The following is a 24,153-nucleotide window of genomic DNA, read 5'->3' as shown; positions in this document are numbered from 1 at the left end:
TGTTGTAATTCCCATTTTCACATTGAGAAAAGTGGTTGTTTTATCCAATTAGCTGCTGGTTTTGGCTGGCAACAGGTTTCCAATACAGAGAAAGTGTACAAATCTGCATAACTGGATGGAAATCTAATTATTACAGGTTTCCCAACTCCTTTTCTGGTATGAAGCCTTTTGATTCCTGTAATTAGCTTGTAATTTTCATTAGCAGGAATCGACTCAGGTATGCTTATGTCAAGTACACTGATTTAACGAGGAGTGTATGAATCCTGTGCTATCCATCCTGGGAAAGCAATGTCATAATGTATTTATTTATGAATTGCACTTGTATAGCAGTGAACCTTACAATTCATGATGGTTTACAGGAATAAGAATGAACACAATAAACATAGTTTAAAATCATAAACAAAATAACAATAGTAAAAAGACAAATAGCTACCAGGTTCAACCCAACAATGACAAAATATTACAAATGCCTGTGGAAAACTGTGCCACAACAGCATAAAAAGCTGCCAGTATTGGCACAAACTGGCTTTTCTGAGGGCACAGAGGCACATTCCAAAGAGAGTGGTCCACCACAGAGAAAGGGAATCACCATCTCCAGGACTTCAAAATGCACATCCTTAGGAATATATCAAATCAGAAATATTGGCCACTTTACTGCATCGAAGTATTTATGCTCTTTCATTGAAATATGCATACTGAGAGACCCACATAAAGTACAGTTAGTATGAGTTGGATTTTTCAACAGGTTATATAAATTATTTGGGAATATTGGATATCTTATTGAAACAAAAAGTGATTTTTAGAAAGATAACTGCATTATTGTTGTCTGTTGCGATTGTAAAGGCAATCGTTTTTAATTATGATGTTCTCAGCATTAAATATGTTCAATCTGAGCATGTGTATATCAGAAAATTTCTTGAGAACATGTCTGCATAACACAGCCAAATAAATGAGATGCAGTTTTCTTATATCTCATACTGTAACTGTAGGAAAGCACAGGAATTCCAAATAACTTAGTTATTATAAAGGTGTATGTCAAAGTTTCTCACAGGCATTTTTTATTGCCTTAAGACAAAGGCAAGGAGATGATATCCCCCTACCCATATAGTTTTTGACTGAATTTGCAATTCAATTTTATCTCAATATTGGCCATACAGTAATGTTGTATATCAGGGATCCCCAAGCCCTGGCCTGCGAACTGGGATCAGTCCATGGCCTGTTAGGAACCAGGCCGTGCAAGCGATGGGCAAGTGAGCGAAGCTTCATCTAAGCACGTGTGGAATCTATGCTGCATGAAAAACCACACACACACATACACAGGTCCATGGAAAAATTGTCTTCCACGAAACCCGTCCCTGGTGCCAGAAAGATTGGGGAATGCTGTTCCATATCAGGAGGGCAGATTATGTGACATACACATTTCTTCTTTCCAATAGCACAGTTCTGTTCACAATTGAATTCAAGAGGAACGTCATATGGCACCTGACTTTGTCATCTCATGTTGTCTACTTTATAGGGCTGGTTCAGTTACTTGTGCAAATGTTAACATGCATTCTCAATAATCCTGAATGTCATGTCCTTTGGGTTGAAAGATTCAGTGCTACTCTGAATAGAAAGGATTTCTTTTGCTACAAATTAAATGCTGTAGCACAAAATGAAGATTTGAATGAAAAGAAATCTTAGAATCTTTTTACTCCCCCCTCCCAATTTTTGTGCTTTAGTAGAGATAGTTGATAATGCCTATGCTCTCATTAGTACAACTAGTGCTATTTTAAAAACCATTAAAAACCATTAATATCAATACTAAGGATTGCAAAGACAGAGAAAAGATAAAACCATCCAAATATATATTCTGTTGCCCTAAAAAGGATTAAAGCATTCCACAAACTTTGCACCCAGTTTCTTCTGGACTATGTTTCACTTTGTTCCCTTATTTGAAATCCCTATTTATTTTTATTCCAGAGAAACCTTGTATAACCATGCATACCAATAAAAGCATATACACCACACTTGTAAGTGGCTAAGAAATTCTTTATCACTGAATATTTTATTGTTGTAGCCTTTTATGTCTGGTATCCATTTCTATTGTGATATATTACTACGGTAGATTACTTGTCAAACTGACAAGTTTACAGTTTTGTTATTTCCCAGATCAATAAAGTTTTAAAATGATTTATTAGGTTACTGCCTTGCTATGGTCAAGGGGAAAGAATAGCACTGACCTTACTCATTTTCCCTTTCTGTAACATTAAATTTTCTTTAATAAACTATGTGTTCACAGTGGCATATTAAATATCAATGTCATGCCTTTCTTTAGTAAAGTAAATGCAAATATCTATTAAACAAAGGACTGACAATCATTAGTGAACTATAAAGACAACCTCAAATCTGATTTACAAGAAGTACACCATTAGTTCCTTTTTGAGAAAAAAATGCATAATTCAGATTTTTGCTGCTACCCACCATCTTGCCATGCATTATGTCATCTAAATAAATAATAACAATCAATTTTGCAATCCTTTGCATCATCACAGTTGCATTCACTGAGCAGAGAAGAGGAGAGGAAATAGTGTTGGACTTAAATGGAATAGTCACATGCTTCTTAAGTTTTTAGTCTAGAATCTGTGTTGTAGAGCATTTGGTTCTAACAAGATGAAGGCATCCTCAGGGATGAGCAACATATTTAGCCATCATTGGCTGAGTTGCTTAAATCTTAAGAGAGAGATTTAGTGATTTGAAGGTCCCAGAAAAACAGAAGAAACTGCAGAAGCAGGAAATCAACAGCTGTGAAATTAGAAGGAACTATAATTAGCCTAAAAGAAAGAGGAAAAGTGGAATCAAGAATAAAGGCTAGGAGAGCAAAATTCACTAGGCCAACAACCAAAAGTGTGGGAGAAGTAGAGAGAAAACCACTTAGTTAAAGAACTACAAACCCCTATAATTGTAATTGACTGTTTTCAAGCATATTAAGAGCTAAGTCATTGCTCTTATATCAATTATTAAATGTCCTTCTTACATTAATTATTAATGTAAATTTAAAAACATATTGGGGCTATTAACAACTACACCCGCAAATTTATTGCACCAATGTAAATACAGTATTATAACATTCAAAGAGTATATTGGGTTGTGTCTACACATGTATGAACCTTTGAACATTAAAGGTTTGTCCATCTGATCTGCAGAGTTAGGGCTTACGGAGGTAATTATGAGATGCATACCAACGCACAAATTGTCCTGTGCAATGAAATATACACCTGTAGGAGTTCCCACAAATGTCAGAAGCAAGTCACTAAGTGTGCGTAGATGATAATTCATAATAAAATGGATACATCTTTACAAGAGAGATAGAGATAGATAGATGATAGATAGACAGACAGACAGACAGACAGAGTAAGAGATACATTATGTTCCTTGGGTTTAAAAAACGAAACTGTGATAAAATGAGGCAGTAGAGCAAGGTTGGCTTATCTGTGACCTACGTCTTGGAGTTTGGAAATGCTCCACGGGAAGGGAGCAGTCTGGGTAATTGATCTTCTACAAAAGCAGAGTCAAATCATACCAGCCCTCATCATGGAGCAATGCAAAGCCGTGGGGTAGATTCTTCCCTACCAGTGGTCCCTTCTCTTTTACTCTCTAAACTAAAGAGTTGCGATCCAGAGAGCCGGTGTCGTTTCTTTTGTTCGCTTTGCTGGGTCGCTTGCCGCTGCTGCCTTTTTAAAAGTGGGCTCTTTCAGATGCCCCTGGCATCGAGCCCGCGGTCTGCCATGGGGGGTGGGCGGGCTGACAAAGAGACGGTTTACCATTTTGGTGTGCGGGAATCTGAGATTACCTGAGTCAGGCCACCCTCCCAGCCTCGCCAAATTCCTCAGGCGGGGTGAGGGAATCAGACCCCCCCCACTCCCTCCCTCCGGCTCTGCCACCCCATCGGTGGCAAGGCTGGCCCTGCGTTGCATTTTTTTTTTTTTTGCTCTTTTCTCGCCGTTCCTCCCCACCCACCCCCAGAGCAAGGTAGGAACAACTCGCTTAGGTCGCAAAATCGGAAGGCGTTAAAAGCAACAGCAGCAGCAGCAAGGGCGACCGAGAGAGAGAGGGGGGGGAAACCTTCAGCTTTGGCTGAAAAGGAGGGATTTCGGGAGGAGGAAAAGCAAGCAAAGCGAGCTCTCCTCCGCCCTCTCCCCACCCCCAACCCACCCACGCGAACGAGACTCTTGTCGCCGAAAATTAGGGGGCGGGAGAGGCCACGCCACGCGCGCGAGCAAACGCCCGGGCGCCGGCAGGAAAACGCGGCGACTCGTACCGAGAAAGGGGGTGGTGGTGGTGGTGGTGGTGGTGTTGTGGAGAATGGGCGACGAGCTGCGCTGCGTGCAAACAGCGCCGCCGGGGAGAAGAGACCAGGGCTCCGTTACTTGTGAGGGAGCCGCACAGGCGCACATTAACGGGCGAGCTTGGCGGCTGCTTCCCGAAGGCGAGGGAAAAGGGCGAACCGCCTGACTGGAACTCGGCAGAGTTTGTTCGCCGGCTGCCTGTGGAAGTGAGGCAAAGAATGTGCTACAGCCCCACCTCCTCCTTCTCCTCTTCCTCCTCCTCCCGCCGCTGCCCCAGCTCCTCACAAGGAGAACAGCCTGGAAGTGAAGGGGCTCGGTTTGCGGCCGCTACTGCCGCCAGTCGTGCTGTGCCTGCGCCGCGGGAGCGAGCGCTGCTATTGCTGCTGCCGCCGCCGCACCTGGCCTCGGCCGCTTTGGGATGTGCAGCAGGCGCCGCCTCCTGAACTCCGGCTAGTTCTCCCGCGCGCTCCTCGGCTCCGGCTGGGAGCTCCACTCGCGCCCGGCTCCGCTTCGGCTTCTTGCGGGAGGGGAGAAAAGCAGCGAGAGCCCTGATTGGCGAACCAAGCTTCGGCAAAGGCGCCAAGCGGTGGCGTCCTAATCTCACAGGCGGCCAAAACGACCCGCCGGGGCAACCGGGGAGGAGACCGAGCGAGGGCAGCGAGAGGCTACGGAACATCTCGCCCTACCCGCCCTTCTGGACTTTTGAGCACAGGAACTGCTTGGCGTGAGGGTCCGGAGGCAGAAGGGGGCAAGAGGTTTTTGGCGTCCCGTGACCCGACCCCGTGCAGTTGGACCTTCTTCCCGGCTTCGCTGGAAGGTTGGGTCTACGGATTATCCACTTTTTGGGGGCTTGGGCTGTGTGTTTGTGTGTGTGTGTGTGTTTATGTGTGCGTGTGTGTATGTGGGTACGTATAGCTGTGCGCGCGCGTTTGCGCCTGTGTGTCTGTGATGCTTGCAAAGAGGCGTCTGTTCCTCTGGTGCAGTTTGGGAAGGCGCTCCGCAGTGCATTGTTCGAGGATGCTTCGGTGCTTAGGCAGACTTTACCTGGGAGTAAGTCCCATTGTATGCGGGTCCGGGTGCGACGAGTGATAAATGAGGCTCTTCGGGTGAATTGCTTGATGGCACCGTTTGGGGGGGGGGGAGGGGAGGGGAATGAGTGTGGCTGGGATATTCTGGGTTTGTCGAAAATTGGGTCCGGTTGTGGCAGTTAATTAGTAGGGGGCTCGCTTGTTCCTTGGCTCCTATGGAGAAGAAGCAGCTGTGGCAAGGAGAGAGTCCTTCCTCCCTGGGCTACCTGAGGGAAGGTTTTCCAGGTACAAGCTTCCCGGCACCCGCTTTGAGAAAGGTATATTACCACCTTGTGCCTTCCAAGTATTTCCTCCCAGGATCGCCTTCTGCTTTCAGTACTGACACTCTCTTGGGGTGAAGGGGGGGGGGGAGGCATTTCAGCACCTGGACCAAAAAACAGCACAGGGTGTGAAAAGTCTTTTCCCCCACCCAGTCGCTTTTGGCCTGTATTTAACAGCAGGCTGTGACTGTGAAATTTGCACCCCTTTAAGGAAACCTGTAATTTTTTGCAAAATGTTGTGAGCCCGTTTTTCTCCCCTTCTGCCGGCAACTTCATTCAGATCTGTAACAGTTCCTGGCTGACCCTAAAATAGATGGATAGGAAAACTGAAGAGCCCCACAGGATCCTACCTGGTTTATAAAGCGGGAGAGGTTTTTTAAAATTTTGATTTGTTAAGCAGTTTGAGTATTTTCCCCTTAATTTTAGAATTGAGTGCTTTTGACACTAATTTGTCCTTTTGAGTTTCACACTCAAAGCTTGGTTTCCACAGACCTGAACTCTAAAGGTATATGAATCTCAGTTGGTAGACTGAGGTAATGTTCAGTAACTTTTTAATCATAAAATGATAATGTGGGTTTCAGAAAATGAGATAAGGAAAACAATTCATGCCTTTTTTTAAAAAAAAAAATAAGGATAAAAAACAGCCTTAAAACTGCAAAGGAAAAGTGCAGAAACCACTTTCTTGGAATAATTCAACTACAATATCATAAACAGGTGTGAGATTTAAAACAGTGTGTACTTTTATTTGTCCTGTGGATCTGTGTGTATGTTTGTGTGTGCATCATATGATTTAAAAAATATATAAAGGGCATTTTTAGTTAAATATAATTGTTCATAGCTGGAGGTCTGGTTTATTGTCTAAAACATTTTACAAAAAAGCAAAACTATTTATAATTTAATCTGCAAGGCAGTTGAAAACACCTTTGCTTTATTTATTTATTAGGTATCCACGGAGGTTCATAGGAAAATGTTCAAGCACTGCCTAGTGTTCCATTTTTTTGTAGAAAAATGTGATAAATATTTAACTATGCTTAAATTTATTGTGAAAGGAATGGCAGATAATGTTTTTCCTTTATATTTTCTTATGCTTCTGTTTCAAGAAACCATTTAAGGTAACATATTATGTGTCTATGGCTTTAAAGCTCTTTATCCAGCTCTGAACTTTTTATTCACTTTTTGAAAAGTGAACATGTAACTGTTTGGGGCAAATATAGATAGATAAATAGATAGATAGATAGAGTAGAAGTTTCACCACATAGCTGTTCTTATAATGAAGAAAACACTAATTAAATTACAAAATGAATGTATCATAAAGACTTGGTCAGTTGTTTTCCAAATGCCAGTAATATCTATGTCTACTCCTACGGATCTTTTTTTCTTTCTTTCTTATGGTCAATGCCAAAAATCCATTTATTAAAGAGTTATTTCTGTGGATAAGTCTATCATTTTAGAGAAGCAATAATCTTATTGAAACAAAAAGCTTCAAATTGTATGAAACATTTCATAAACTTGTCAATGATATGATTGTTGTTGTTGTTAGCTTATTTCCCAAACAATAATTTAATTTAATTTATGAAACATTTCATAAACTTGTCAATGATATGATTGTTGTTGTTGTGAGCTTATTTCCCAAACAATAAATATGTGATCTTGGATAGCCCAGTGGTTTTAACATGTAAGGCTTTTAAGTAAGGTCTCTTAAGATCAATGGAAGATATATATTTTCTGGGAAGTATGTTTAGAACATTGTATGTCTAGTTTCTGAAATAAAATAATGTATGGATATTAGAATGAACTAGCAATGCAATGCATTATTTGAAAGCATAGTATTTTTAAGATGTTCATCTGGATTCCTATAGAAGCGTGTAGAATGTTCATAAATGCCAGAAAAACTCTTATGACATATCACATCACATGATACAGCACTTCCAAAACTCAGGGGATATTTGAGCATTACCTAAAATAAAACCCAAAATATTTTTCCTGAAGAAAAAACAAGGGACTTAAACAACCCTATGGAAAGTCATATTTTCTTGAGAGATCTTTGGATCTTGAGTTATCTGAATTAATAATATCACAACAGAGATGATAATATATCATTGTTAAAATAATAAATATTGATATCAAAAACATAACATTCCAAATTACAACACATTTGCAAATCTGTATAAGACAACATCAATGAGCAGAAATATCACCTAAAGATGTTAGCTGCTGGTGTTTCTTCAGCACTGTATTACTATGGAAGGATGCTTATGTTAAGGTGAATGAACGATGATTCATTCTTTACCCTGCATTACTCATTTTGATTTTGAGGAAAACAGTCTTCCATTATATATAATCTGTATATGTTACTATTGGCCAAATATTTATGCTTTAGTAGTTATCATTAATGCTACATTGTATTTTTTTAGGGAGTGAGTTTCAAACTGATGAGAATTTTGAAACATAAATTTTGAATTTATGTCAATAAAAGAGGGAAAATCTGAAAGGAAATAGATCATGATGTATATGCAGAAGGCTCCTCAAAATTCACAAGATGTTATATTTAGACCACTTTGATATTTTACTATTTTGTTTAGTTCTTCTCAGCAAGTGGTTTGGAAGAATTCACTTAGTACAGAATACGGAATCCACATGAACTGAGTCGGGTATCCTAACTCAAAGGCAAGCCATGTAGAGCATTCACACTGGTGTAACACTTGTCATACATATTCTTTCATGACAAACATTTCAAAGCACTCCTGTGGAGGAAGATGTCACAGGAAAGGTTTCCTACTTGCAGGATTGTTGATATAGCTTACCAAAAGCTTTATGTCACCCGTGGGAATTCCCCCAGGATAAACAGACACTGTTAACAGTAAACACTCTGTGTGGGGATTGGCTAGATAATTTTATAAAGTTCAAGATTTTTAAATGAATGCAAAGAGGATAATTTGCCAGAATCAAGCTGTTAGGCAGCCAGGGACCAAATTAGGTGTTTGACTTAATCTTTTCAGAAATTCTACGGGGGCGGGAAGGCGAAAATCTCAGTGACTGTTTCTTTATCTAGTTTATTTAGTTTTCCTTATCTAGTTTTTTTTAATTGGGGGGGAGCTAGGCAGAACATTTTTGCTCAGTCAGTTTACTTTGTAAAGGAGAAATATATCCATTCAAATCTAGCAATAAAATATTGTAACATAATGGCTAGAATAATTTTGAATAATAGTATGCATTTATTGTAGTCTCAAAGGACTATCATAAATACAAAGGTTTTGCTGCATAATAATAGAGAGTTTGGGAAGACAGATAATTGGGAATTATAATTTAATAAAACTGTAAAAGGTGTAAATAAACATAGCCTTAAGACTATGCAGTCTGACATGGGACCAAGCCCACTGATTTTTTTTTGAGAAGATACATATAGATTAGCACAATGTTAATTTCTAGTTAAAATATTCTATTTGTAGTTTGCTTCTTAAAAGCAAAAGAATGAATATTAGGGTAGTAACCTGCCTACGTAGGTGCAAAAATGGAGGCTTTTGTTACATAAAATAGGTTTTGCTATGTTTCAAAACAGTTTTTATTGGGAAACACATTGAATCCATCCATCCATCCATCCATCCATCCATCCATCCATCCATCCATCTAAATAAATAAATAAAAATATATATAATGCTACTCATGTCCAGATACAATCTTCTAGTATAGAGTATACATGCATAGTATGTTGTCTAGTATATGTGAATGTTATTTATTCTTAATCTGAAATACTGAACATAAATCATGATATTTTATCATTAGCCTATTCAGAATTTTTCATAGCCATGAAGTTTGCCATTTTCTCCACAGTGGAAGCTAGTGCAGGAATAGTTTGGAATGAAATTGAAGAAATGCAAGTCAACTATAAAGGTGTATTCAATGAATATTTTTTTTTTGTTAAACATACAAAAATATGCATTTCTTCAGTGGATTGTTACACTCCACTTATATTTGCACTTAAATTTATGTTGAATTGGGCAGGTAGCAGAAGTACAAAGTCTAAAACAAGTTTTCAACAATAATTTATGAATTAGATTTAAACAAGGCAGAGTTAATAAAAATTTAAGCAATCAATTGCTTATTCTGATAAAGTGGAAATTTATTTTTCTTTGAGATAAATTTCATTTGATGTAATAAGGATAAAAACATTATCGAATAGCTGTGTCCAATTCAAGTAGATTTCCATTTGTGCAATAGAGCTTCCTATTACTCTCTTCCCTCCCTCTCACCCATCCGTATCTATTTTATTTGGGAGAATCTTCTCCATCTTCCAGAGCAGATATACAGGAATACATAAACAAATTAGGAATACCTAAACAGACTATGGATGAATATTCATCTAGATGAAAAATATCTGTTAGGGGAACAACCCCATTGAAGAAATCCCATACTTTGCTTGGCATGTATATCTTATATTTATGCCTAACCGTTCATCAGATGCAGGATGGACTGTAATTTTAAAAATAAATTTGAGTTGTACTGAATTGTTGGCCATATTGGCATTTTCCACAAAGAAATAACTGGCATTGTCACACAGATGTATTGAAGACCTTAACAGGTCTAATTCTGTGCAGAAGCCCAGCACATATAAATTACATTTTGTTATGGAATTAGATTATTATCATACTATCGTATCCTATTATCTTGACTTCACTAGAAAGCTCCTGTTATAAAGTTTCTACTAAGTATAATTTGCATAGCAATTTAAACAAATTTCTGCATGGATCACACCTTGTATTATGGGAGCCAGCACCAGTTTGGTGAGTTTTTCCCTTATCAGAACAGAAATGAGCCATGTGTTCCATGACCAATGTAATTCTCATTCTCTCCTCTAATCACTACTGTTCCAATAGAGTCAAATTGGAACAAATATTTTGGATTCAATTATGTCTCACTATATGTTGGGATTACATTTGTAATATAATCTGGAGATCAGGGCCTCATTTATCTAGAGTTCATGGAAGTTATACCTTTCCTCATTCAATGACTATGTGTCATTCCAATTATTTGGTCATTAAGTGACATGGTCACTAGTAAGTGACCCATGACGGCAGGGGAGAGAGAGAGAGAGATCACCAGCTGCTGCTGCCTTGTTCCGATAAAGTTCTTTCATACCATGTGCTGTGGCTAACCCATTTCCCCCCCATTTTTTTGCCCTTTGCTTAAACAATCTCTTTCTAAGCAGCTTTTTGCTGCAGCACAGCACTTCCCTAAAATGTGCTAATTGGAAGTTAACAAGCTTAGTTCTGAGACCTCAATTAGTGGATTGCAACCCTTCCACAGTTCATTCTGCTACCTGAAACTGACCAGACCTTAATCAGTTTCACAGTAAAGGCTTTTGTTGTCAGGCACATGAAATAGGGTTGTGAATGAGTGCACTAGTAAGACAATGATTTTTTAATTACCATTTATTACAGTTGTGCTTGTGAACAGTCAATAACTACAGTAGTCACTAACTGAAGAGTGGCTGTAGTCCATAATATCTGAAGGACATCAGGTTTATGTATTAATTAAGAAAATTTATATGGCCACCCAATTTTAGGCAGCTTATAGAAAAAAACCCTAAAACCGTGATGATGCCAGCCCGCGCCTGCTAGCTGATTTTTGGGCCTTCTGGGCCCACTGGAAGTTGGGAAACAGGCTGTTTTTTTTAAAAAAAATTATTTAGACTTCTATACCGCTTCATAGTGCTTTACAGCCCTCTCTAAGCGGTTTACAAAGTTAGCATATAACATATTGCATATTAGCATATTGCATTAGCATTAGCATATTAGTTTTTGGCCTCCAGAGGGCCTCCGGGATGGTGGGGAAGGCCGTTTTCGCCCTCCCCAGACTCCTAGAAAGGCTTGAGCCTGGGGTGAGCGAAAAACAGGCCTACCCTGCCTACCGGGCCATCATGTGCCAAAAACGGGGGGAGCGGGGGAGGTTGCACATGCATGCACAGGGGGAGGAGCAAATATAATTATGGATGTGGGCACATGCACACACGCGACCCCCCCATGCTCCCCCTGCTTTTGGCATGTGATGGCAAAAAGGTTAGCCATCACTGCCCTAAAACAAAACCTAATGAAATACAAATACAAATAGAAAATCCAATGCCATGGCAACAACAGTTAGACAAACCACTTGATGAGGGTGACCACCCTGAGGGTCACTAGGCTGGCTGGCAAAACCAGGACCTTTTAAGAGTATCAAGGTGCATTTATTAGGAAGTTTGCCAATCTTCGATGTAGAAGAGGCATAACATAGTTTGATCCATATGGAATTTCTTTGGATAAAATTATCCATTATTAACAAATCCTATGTCCAGGGCTGATATTAGGCTAAGGCCAAATAAATACTAACCTAGGGTGCCAGAGCTTATGGGGCACCAATATTGCTGCTTCTTCCAAATCATTCTAAAAATGAAAATCTTCACATTGGTGAGAGGTGGCATTATAAGTCAATGTGGCATAAGACTGCCATATGCACTTCAACTGGCACTACCTATAGCTCTTTACGATAGCTAAATATATTCATCATGACACCATTTATCATGATTGAGTTTACACTAATAGGAAGATGAGCAAGCATATACTAGTTGACCTTGGTCTTAATCCAGTCCATCAATAGTTGCTAAAGTACACATGATTGTCTGTAGGCAGCCAAAGAACTTCATTAAAAAATTATCTGTAAAATATGAATTTTTTATTTCGCTGTGTCCGTGTTTATTTTTAATTAGAGACCAAGACCACAGAATAAATTGGGTTTATCCAGAAAAAGGCCAAAGGCTGACTTATTTGTAAAGGTAGTCAAATATTGAAGCAGCTGTCTTGCGACTGCAGCTTATTGATGTCTTTTCAATCAAGAGTGCATGTCTTTTTAATGAATATATTCTGGTTCAATTATATTACCAGGACCTGATTTAGTTTCAATTGAAATATTGTTATGTAAGATGTTGTTCTAGATAATTATCCTTGTCACTTCCTGAAATCTATGGTTGTAAACCTCCATCTTGCCACGCAGACCAGCCAGAGACTTTCCATGCTACCTTGTAATATATAATGTCCAGGTGTACTTATTGCAGCCTTTCCCCATCTGAAGCTTCTCAGTATGTTGGGATTACAGTTCCCTGAATTTCTCAGTAATGGGAGGAACAAAAATGGATCGGATTTCTTAGAACTGTAATGCCAGATCCCAGTACTGGCAGAGTGTCATTTGAGAAGGGCTGTTTTATTAAGATCCAGTTTTTCCTGTAATGAGAGGACACTTGTCTCCAGAAGCTACAAAGGGTCAAAATGGAGATGTAATTCATTAGATCTAAATTTTAATACAAATGAACCTGTTTTAACCATCTGACTTACATTTTATGGGTGAGCAAACTGCATGCATCTTCTAAAGCTTCTGTACGGCTTTTGGAGTTATCTCGTTATTCAGCTCTGAAAAATGGTGGCAATCAGTGGAAAACTACCCAAGAGGCAATCAATGACAATTGTGAGCAAGCCACTGGAAAACAATTGATTCAAAGATAATGACAATGAAAATAATTTAAGATGGTATGAGTATAAGAGTTATGGTTTATGTTTATATTAAAGTACTCAAATATTTTTGTATTGACCTGTTTTCTTTTCAGAATGCAACCATTTCATCTTTTCAAAAGTTTTTCTTTAAAAAAATGACCCCCAAAAGTGCCATGGCTACTCATTGAATGTGACTTTCTGCACAGCTACTAGTTCAACACAAATTGGCTATCTTGCATTACTTGCACATTAAGTCAACTAGTGTGCTGTTAGCAGAACTCACAAATGTTATAATAAGCATGCCTATATGCACACATATTAATAAAACTATTTTTCCTTTAGATTGCAGAAATGTATAAACATGAGAAATAAATGAACAATAAAAATTGACTTTAAACAAATTATTTTCAGAACTTTACACTAAAGGAAAGATGTATAAAAATGTGTGTAATAAGAACAATTGTATGGAACAAGATGCAAACTTTCACAAAGTTGTTTGGTCTTGTTTTTATTCTCTTTCTTTCCTTTTTCTTTAGATTTACTTCTTAAAGTGATATGGAATGGAAGTAAGCCAAAGTAAACTTGCAGTGGACAAAATGGGAAATTGAGCAAAACAAATTGATAGAGGCATCCATCCATGGCAAAAACTGACTTTTCCCTTAATAAGTTCAACTCATCTCTTTTGGATAGGCCACATCTTGGCAGTTCATGGAATAAAGAGATTTGCTTAAGACACAATGCAGGCATTTTTCCAGACCATCTGTTGGTGAAGGAGCAGAGACATTCTCAATATTATTATAAAAAATCATAAATTCATTGTACTACAATGAGATAGTTAGAACACATAGCCAAACCTCATTCACTGCAGACATCTGTATTAGAGTTTGCTTGGCTAGGGGTTGTTCTTGTTTCTGTACATGGAGTTAAGAAGTAAGAGGAGCCTACCTCTTCATTAAATCATTAATTCTATTCCTGTGTTACACTTACCAACAGTAGAAGTCCTGATAATATTATTTGAATTTTAAAAATTAAAAAGGATTGGAAATTCTGGGTTAGATTAATTAAAACATAATGATAAATGATGAGAATCTGAATAATTTGAATTCAGTGTCAAGGAAAAACAAGGAAAAAAATACAATAAAAACTCTACAATAATAGCAATAGCACTTTGACCTATATACCGCTCCACAGTGCTTTACAGCACTTTCTGGGTGGTTTATAGAGTCAAGCATACTTCCTCCAACAATCTGGGTCATCATCTGCTAACATCGGAAGGATGGAAGGCTGAGTCAACCTTCAGCCAGTCAGGATTGAACTCCAGGCTATGGGCAGAGTTCGCCGGCAATACCGCATTCTAACCACTGTGCCTCCACAATAAGGTTCTCTAATCTCATCTTCCTGCCATTATCGTGGGTTGCTAGGCAAAAAAAAATGGAACCAAATAGGGAGACCATGTAGAGACTTACAAGACTGACTTTTATAGATTAAAAAAAAAAATCATTCCACTAGATTTTGAAAATTTATAATTCATTTTCACATTCACAGGAATTCTCAAAACAGAGAATAGCAAGCGAGAACAAAAGTTTTACAATATTAACAATAACGTAATAAAGATAACAATTGAATCAATATTTTTCTTCAATGGCAAGGAAGGTAAAATCCTGAAAAACACATGGGTCTGTTGCAGGAGACTGGTACATTCTTGGCATTATAAAGTATAAACAAAGTATGGATGCCCTAGAAGTAGTTTTCCAATACTCTTTTCCAATTTCATTTACTAATTGATAACTTCATGTGTTCATTTCAGGTGAAGTCCTTGCTGGCGTATAGCATCAATCTTTGCATATAAAATATATCGGAACAAACTGTTCCAGTCATTAGAAGATAGTGCAATCCCTGGGAATAGCAGAAGTTGACTATCCTTAATCTGGAGTTTTGAAAAAAAAGTGTTAACTCTAAAAGATTTATTCAAGTTTTTTTTTAGCTTAGGAGAAAGGTGCACTGACAGTTTCTGCTGCAGATATGATTGCTTCTGAAAGTTACATGAAAAAGAATGTTTAATGTACACAGACACACACACATAGTTCAGTTAACTCCGGTGAAGGAGAGATAAGCTTATTATTGGATATTCTGGAAGGAGTGTTATTTTATTTAACACTCATCATAGCAAAATAGTTGGCTACAAGTAAGTAGTGTTGATCTTCTTCACTTGACAGTTAAACCCTTGATTTAATAAAAGAAACAATCCATTATTGAGCAATTTTCAGAAGAGATAACATTTGATTGCCTAATTAAATCCGATTCAAAATGATTCCTTTCCATTCTATTTCTTCCTAATTTCTCCCTTTTTGGTGATATGTTAACTTTTGTTTTTCTCACACTTTAGTGAATATGTCATTTTTTTTTTTTAAAAAAAATTACACTATGTAGGTGTTTGGGTGCATATTTCAATAAACACATCCATTTTTATTTGCACTTTTGCTCCATGTGTACAGTTTTTGAAAATAAAAGCCAGAAAACTGAATCGGAAATGACAAAAGTACATATCTGTTTACTTGTCTTCCAATACAAATTAATTTTATCACCAAACCTCTCCAGTGATGTTTTTGAAAAATGGAGTGCTGAAAGATTAAAAACATATTTATCGACTCTTGAATAATTTTTTTTGTAATACTAACCATACGTCAGCTGTGAACCATTCCATTAACTTCCTATCCTGGTTTCTCCTCACTTACTGATCCAAATTAAGACAGGCAACTCTGCCAGTGTTACTGTGAAACCCAGTGATCATTATAATGGTGCATGCAAACAAAATATATCTCAATTAATTTTTCTTCAAGTATTTTGGTTTCTTATTTAAGTGGGAATTTGTCCCACAACAACTAGGAATACTAAAGTTTTAGCTACTGACCAGCCCAAAAAATGTTCCCAATGATTAGAGAAAATGAATGGATAAGGAGATTCACTTTGTTTCTACCCTATACACAGTTGAACTGCCAATACAGTATAAAAAAAAGAGATCTACGGGAGAAGACAGGGTCGAGTGCAAATGACATAGAGGACTGTATAAAGAAGACAAGTCCGAGTTGTAATCATCAGATGGAGTTCAGGCTACTGCAATGCAGAATTGTAAAAGAGAATAAGATTGAAAATAAAGAGTTGTGGTAACACAATGAAAAGCTATATGAATAGCAAGATAAAGCAGTGAAACAGATGTGCCAACAAATATAATGCAAAGGATGCTAAAAGCAGTCTCTCTGTTATTCTCCTGATACTGCAAGTTACCTTGCTTGGGAGTAGAAATAGATACTAGACTTGGATTGCTGATGATGAATTTTACAGATTATTATTATTTGAAATACACTTAAATATCCATCATAAAGACAAAACTAGGTATCGCATTAATAGCGTAACCACAATTTAAACTGGCAACATGGTTGTTAAACAAAGCAATTACCAATGAAACCATGACTGTGCTTACAATCTTACTTCAACTTTCCTTTGTCTTACAAACCTGCAAAGGTGGTAACTGTGAGGACTTACTTTTTCATCACAGTCATAATTGCAAATGGTCACTAAACAAGGTCATTGCTAAATGAGGACCATCTATATATTGTTTAACTTTCTGACATAGTCAGAAAGCACTAAAATTATCTGAAGATGCTATTTACTTTTTTTTTACAGTGACCAATGGAATGATAAAACCATTGTGAAGAAAGAATACTTGGTTAGTTTGTTATTATTTTATTATAAAATAACAAACTCAGTTCAGGGCTGTACTTAATTACATAGCTCAGAATTTTTTAATTTCAAATATTTTGCATTTAGGTTGTAATTGATGAAAGTTGAAGTAATGCATTCTCCTTTTTATATATTTTCACTTACAAGGCATATGTGACCTCATATGGCTATTTTAATTAGGCAGTTAAGTTCATCGATACTATTCCTATCTTTTTTCCAACATTCACTTCCATAGAGTGTCATAGGGACTACAGTGACTTATATGATAGTGATCTTTGTTGTATGGAGACTTCACAGCATTTTAGCATTTTTTCCAAGGCTTTTTATGGCTGCTCTGCCAAATGTAGGTTGTGCTGTATTTCTTGACCGTTTGTTCCTTTACTGTTGATGCTGGATCCTAAAAAGTGGAAGCTATCCATAACTTTAATATCTCAATTGCCAGTTCTACGACTTGTAGTTCTACTTGTCATTGGCTTGGCCTACTTAATATTTAATTTTAGCAGCATTGTTTCACTTTGTTTCATAACCTTCATAACTAGAGCTTGCAAATCATTTGCATTTTCAGCTATCAAAGCAGTGTCATTAACATTTTTGTGAGTTATTCATGTTTCTTCATCCAGTTTTTAAAGCATGCAGGGGAAACATACAGCCTTGTCACACTCCTTTGACATCATGGAGCCAGTCTGCTTCATCATGTTGTATCTATCTTACAATGTTCTAACCTGTATATAAGTTTCTCAAGAGGACAATGAGATATTTTTCGAATTCTCATTTTTCTGAGCATATTCCACAGCTTGATATATTCACACAACCCAAGGCCTTTCTATAATTAATACAGTGACTCCTGTTCATGCTCTTTGGCTTTCTCAATTATCCAGCATGCTTCAGCAATAATTCCTCAACCTTTTCTAAAGTTTAGCTTGAACATTTAGTATCTCTTTTTGCATGTGAGGCTCTACTCTGCATTGGATGATTCTAAGCATTATTTTGGTAGCATGTGAACTTAGATAAATTAATACAAACTAAATATAAATATGTTTCAGTTTAAAATCAGAGCAACGTACCTTTACCTTTACCTTTACCTCCTCCCTGTTAGCATAAAAGAAGCTGAAACAAAAAAATGCTATCCGGAAGAGTGCCATCTCAACCTACTTGAGGAAAGTCATCCATGCTGAACAAGTCAATGTCTGGGGGAAGGCTGTTCAGCAGAACAGAGACCATGATTGAGAAACTTCTGCTCCACCCTCTTACAAACAAACAAACACACACACCCACACACACACACACACACACCAACTCTGACATCTCAGAACTCTTTTCTGTAAGACAGGTGAAGTTACAAAGCTCCTAGACTCACTTTGCTTAAATGTAATTTTCCATTTGCTTGTAGGAGGTAAAACAAAGATTAGAATTTCAGGGACTTTCTAAGGTGACTTGACTTTGCAGATATTCTTGCCAGTCACCTCACTTTCCAAACTGAGGCTAATCATTATCCTGGGTTCACATAATTTGTGGGAAAGTGACAGCCAGACCTAAGCAAATACCAAACCATGATTCAGATTGTGGTTATGATGTGGATTCCTTAACTACTGTCTGAAGTCATTTTCTCATTCCCTAGCATCCTGAACCTAATCACAATATTTCTTAACATGTTTCTTGTTATGAAAACCAAAACTTAGAGTAACCAAATTTTTACTCAACCATGGCACACTCGGCATCTAAGTTTCTGTAAGAAGGTTTCCATGTGGTGTTCTCAATAAAAAGGACACTTTTTGTTAAATCATCTTATTTTGTTTGCTGAATGATGATGTCAGTGAAAAATCTATTGAGGATGAAACCTGAGTAAATATTCCAGCCTTGGGATTCTCAAGCAAAGAAGTATTATGGAACTTATACAAACTATATGAGTAATCTTAATGAGCAAACTGTTATCTTAAATTCAATAATATTTAATGCTGTGTTCATATAATACATCCATTGGGGTATAAAGTTTGCTATTTGAAGTTGGAATAGCTACATGACATAACATATGCACCAGTAGTTCCAGAATAACTGCCAGAAATATTAATACCTTCCACAGATACATTATGAAAGCTGTTAATATAACTGGAAAGGATTTTGACTACATGTCTCTGAATTCTGTATAATTCATTAAACTATGGAACATCTCTAGTCAGTTAGGGAAACAAAAATTTGCATGCTTATATTACACCAAGGAAACAAAATAATCATCCTTTGAATGGCTGGAAACACAGAGATGAATATTAAAAATGAATACAGATCTTTGTAAGAACTTGTTAAAGGGGAAAAATAGCTGGACTATCTATGAAATAGCAGCACTGCGGCAACATTTTATTTTATAAAAATGCTTCTGGGTTTTGTGTCCTAGATATTGCAAGAAATAGAGGTTGTGCTGAAGACTGATGATTTGCTTCACAACATTCATTCATTTGATATATGTTCCACCTTTATTTTGTATAACTCAAAATTGCACATCTCAAACAAGGTTGTTATTCTTTTTTAAAAATTAAATCAATCTTAAATAAATAAATAAATGCAGGGAGCTTGATAGGCCTCAAGGATGGCATGTTTTGGATCTGAGGTTTGGTGGTGAGAACATAAATGTCTATGACATTCTTTGAGTGGGAAATCCATTCAACTCATAGAAAGGTTTCTGTTGTCTTCTGAATGTGTACTCCAAATTCACAATCACCCATTGTCTGAAAAGAAAAAAGTCCTAGATTCCGCAAATATTTTCCCTTGTGTTATGATTTGGTGGAAAATGAATAGCAGGCTTTCCTCTCAGGGCTATGAAAAATTGGATGTTCCTGCGGAAAACAAGACATTCTACAGAACAGCGAAATATTCAGGAAGAGAGTATACAATTTTGCATGCAACTATCTGAAAATGTGCTGATGAAAAAACAAGACACTTAACCTTGTATACAGAGAGTCAGGGTGGCATAAACGTTAAGGAATTGGACTAGAAGAGGGAATCCCAGGATCTGATCCTCTCTTATGCATAGGTAGGTAGTTCTGGGCCAGTCACTTCCTCTCAGTCCCAAATAGCATCAGGCTCTGTGACAAACTGACTGAAAAGAAAGCCCCTTGTCACATCATACACTGATAACTTCACTATGTGAACTACAGTAAGTGCAGGACAAAAGAAGGAGACAAGCAATCTGGACAAATTCTAGGAACAATAACAATATCAAGATAGCTAGCTAGCTAGATGATAGATAGCAGTGGTGGGTTGCTACCGGTTCTCCCTGGTTCGGGCGAGCTGTAGCAGCGATGGTGAGGTGAGAGTGAACCGGCTGGGCCCTCCTGCCTGCCCCTGTGCTATACCTACCTATATTTGTTCATTTTTAGCCCATCTGATAGGCGCGGCAAAGTGGATTGCCGCGCCTCAGCTGTTCTGCAATGGAATGCGTGTGCGCGAAGCGAAGCGGTGGTAACACCGGTTGAAACCGACCACAGATAGATAGATAGGTAGATGATAGATAGATAGATAGATAGATAGATAGATAGATAGATAGATAGATAATGTAACAATTAATACCCATTTAGTTCAGAGTTTACATGAACCCCCCCTCCTTGTAGATGAAATTTTGGCACTGTAACTTACTGCATGGAAATATACTGTATGTAGCTAGGGTATTTCTTTTTTATTCTTATGTAAATATCCTTCTTCAGAAACAAGAAATTATGCTTTTCTAAAAAAAACAATTCTATAGAATTTGAAGAAAATGTATTATTTTTTTCCAGAGACAATTATTTTTCCAGTGAACATACTTGTCAACACATTCCTGAATTCTAGTTTAATGTAGCCTGGACATGAGGGAAGTGCTACAGGTAAATCACTTTATACTTCTGGGATGGTAACATGTAAAATTATAACAACACGCCCCCCCCCACTATTCCCACTAAGCAACACACACACAGAAACAGTAAGCCTATACTTGATTTCTTTCTTCTTTTTTCATTCAGTTCTATTTTAGTATTGTAATATGTTGTTTTGTTATATGTGGAATTGTAAACCATGTAGGTTGATGAGACATACTGTATACACATTATTGTCCAAATAGTTGCAAATTAATAAAATTCCCAGCAGTAACTCTTCTGTCCTCTCTCTGGCTGGAAAAAGATAGCATTTTCCCAAGCATAACAGTAAAAAATGGAGAGAAAAATAATTAGGGTAGGTATACAGGTAGTCCTCATTTAGCAACTGCCTCATTTGGTAAATATTTGTAGTTATGATTCTGTAGAGAGTCTCAGTCATCTAGGTCATGGTTGTCCCAAAGGTGCTTTTTCTGGAGGCAACTGGACTTCCTTGTTTTTTCTTTTGAAGACGTTTCACTTCTCATCCAAGAAGCTTCTTCAGCTCTGACAGAATAGTGGGAAATGGAAGGATTTATATTCCTTGCAGACAGCTGATAATCTGGATCTTTTTAGCGGGTCATTGAAGCACTTGGAGGTTTATCTGTGTCCTCAGGGTCAGCTGAATAGTGCTCCTGGTTCCGGTAGTCTGCAATTTTTTCCTCTGGAAATCCATTCCTACTCCCATACCATTCAAAGGGTGTTCATCCCAAATTGTATGGCTAAAAGACTATAGGGATTCTCAGTCATCCATTTGTGGTGATGAAAAATAATTTTGTGATCGATCCTCACATTTATGAACTTCATAGAAAAGGTCATAAAGCAAAGGAAAACTGAAATAAGATCATAAGCACAGTTGCTTTTTTCACTTAGCAGCCGCTTCACTTAACTGAAATGTCAATTCTAATTGTGGTCTTGTAAATGAAGTCTACTGGTATGTATTTCTGGAGAAGAGGTATTCATAAAGACTTGGGATTCATTTCGATTATCTCATCCTCATCAGGCAAAAGAGGACAAAAGTATGTAGGATAATTGTGGTTAACAATGAAAAAACAACATTTATGGTAACTATCATTGTGTTAACACACTGTTCTCATTTTGAATTTGTATATTATTTTTAATATCTGTTTTATTGTTCTTCATTACAACATGTGAGTGTTATTGTTCCTACTTTTTAGAAAGTTTGATTATATTGCCTTGTGATTTCCTAGTTTGCATTAATAAATCTTTAGATTTATTAATCTAAATCAAAATCTCTAATCTTTGGGCCTTAGCACCAAAGTCTGTTCTGATAATTCTACTATTCAACAAAACTGTAAGATCTATTTTCTTGCTCTCTCATCACAGACGTTTTCCCTCTTTCAATTAGAAGATTGTATATAAGATCTAAGATGCCTTTCTTTATTCTCACAAATCACAGCAGTCCTTTGAGGATGAGCCCCTTCTCATGAGCAATGCACATAAAATTAAATGAAAACCTTTGCTATTTAATTTTTGTAGATTCAGCTGTTGTTAAAGGCAAGGTCAATTAAAATTGTTTCATGCTGCAATACTTGATCCACATATGTCTCATTTAATTTCTGTTTAGAAGACATAATAATAGTCTTTAAGGTTGCAGGACTTTATACAGGTTTTAGGGAGTCAATTCCACTGAGCTCAGTGTGACGCACATGAGAATAAACATAGATAGTGCATCATGTCCTCTTTGCTGCCCTATTCTGCTATTTTTGATTCAATTCAATAGTTCTGCTTTCAGCTGAAAAGCTTGTCTTTTATATAGTGTCTGAAGCTCAAAACATGCATTACAGTTCATAAATAACTTGCAATAGGCTTTGGTCTTCCTGGTTACCATATTTTAGCTGCAGAAATTCAGACAACCAGTATCAAAAATACTATCAATTACAGTATCATTTTATGGCTATCTACTGATCTTCCAGATTTTTGGAGTGCAGGCACGATAGACCTACATTTTTCACGTCTTTTTTTTTTTGTAAAGGAAATGTCCTGATCCTAGTTGAAATTGTTACTATCTGTCAGAATAGCTGTCTTCTATGAAGAAAATGAATTGTCGTCCAAATGCTTCATTTCTCAAAAGTCCTACTGAAATATCAAGCTTCAATCTTGGCAAGAGGGGTATCTCTGTAATAAAGCAGCTCAGGAACGGTTCCACACAAGATGACCCTTATTTTAGCTGCAACTTCATACATTTTGTGTATGAGAAAATCAGCATATACCTGAAGTAGATTTTTTTTTTCTGTTTAGGACACAAAATGTGTATCTTTGTTTTTTTTTCCTCTCTCTCTCTCTCTCTCTCTCTCTCCCTTCCTCCCTCCCTCCCTCCCTCTCCGACTCCCTCTTTTTCTCTCCCTCCCTCCCTCCGTCCCCCACCCCTTTCTCTAATGTAACACCATTTTGCTTTATATTCCCTGCTTACTTGGATGTAACATCCATTATGTTTAGCCAAAACCAAATAAGTCACATTACATACAATGCCATCCATAAAGCCAGTCCAGGCCTTATATTTTTCCAGGGCGCTGTAAATTCCAGAAATAGCAGGGAAGTATTATTTAGAAGATAACCTATTCCACAGTAGAATAAAACCCAATCAGTTCAGCTGTTGTTTGCTCATTCTGTTTCAAGTTATTTTGATGACCCCATTTATCCCTTTAATACGCAAACAGATTAAAAGCTAAATAAGTTAAGAGGTGCTTTTCGTGACAATACTTGATTGTGTAGAGTGACTGTGAGTTCTGAATTATAATAGAGCATTAAGACAGAAAAATAAGCTTTTCTATTAAAATTATGAACATAAATGCTTGAAGTCTAGGTAGTTTCTTCTTTTAATAAGAGGTGTAATTTGCTTGTGCAATCAATTATGTTTTCAGCAAAAGAGGAATGAATAATTAGTGAATATTTAAAAGCAAAGTTCTCTTTGAGTTGAATTTAATTCTTGATTATGTTCATGGGTACACCCTTTTTTTTTGAAGGGGCATGATGTAGAAATAATTTTCTTTTTTCTATCTTCTTCCGTCACAATATCTTCTAGGGTTTTGGGTTTTTGTTTTTAAGTGACTATAGTTCTATAGGCTCTAAAGAAAGTAGAAAGATTTCGACAGTGTGCTACTGAATAGGCTTTTGATGCTCTGGGCTCCAGATTCAGTCCCCAGAATCTTCAGGAAATATTGGAAAAACATCTCCTTGGATCACTGCGTATTTGTTGCCGTCTGTGTCAATACAAGTGAATCTAATGGTTTAGAGATTAGACTTTTGGTAATACAGCTTCCTTTGTTCCATTAGTTGCTTATACTTTTTTAGGAACATGGATTAGTGCACTTTAT

The 24,153-nt window shown here is 37.3% G+C and overlaps 1 protein-coding gene across 5 annotated transcripts in view; it reads left to right on the top strand.

Moving 5' to 3' along the window:
• The first annotated feature begins 3,807 nt into the window (after window positions 1–3,807).
• HS3ST5 (heparan sulfate-glucosamine 3-sulfotransferase 5) overlaps window positions 3,808–24,153 on the top strand; it is a 188,460-nt gene continuing 168,114 nt past the window's right edge. The window contains exon 1 of one of the 5 annotated variants that reach the window (XM_060689092.2): window positions 3,808–4,011. The gene's annotated coding sequence lies outside the window, so the exon portion shown is untranslated. Of the gene's footprint in view, window positions 4,012–4,091; window positions 5,674–24,153 lie in introns of those variants that run through there. The other 4 variants (XM_034409200.3, XM_034409197.3, XM_034409199.3 and 1 more) reach the window with 4 other exon arrangements.

Source organism: Pantherophis guttatus, chromosome 1 (assembly GCF_059756535.1).
Source record: "Pantherophis guttatus breed Tessera chromosome 1, ASM5975653v1, whole genome shotgun sequence".
Taxonomy (NCBI): domain Eukaryota; kingdom Metazoa; phylum Chordata; class Lepidosauria; order Squamata; family Colubridae; genus Pantherophis; species Pantherophis guttatus.
Note: the sequence above shows the minus strand (reverse complement) of the source record. Positions and strands in the feature narration are given on the sequence as shown.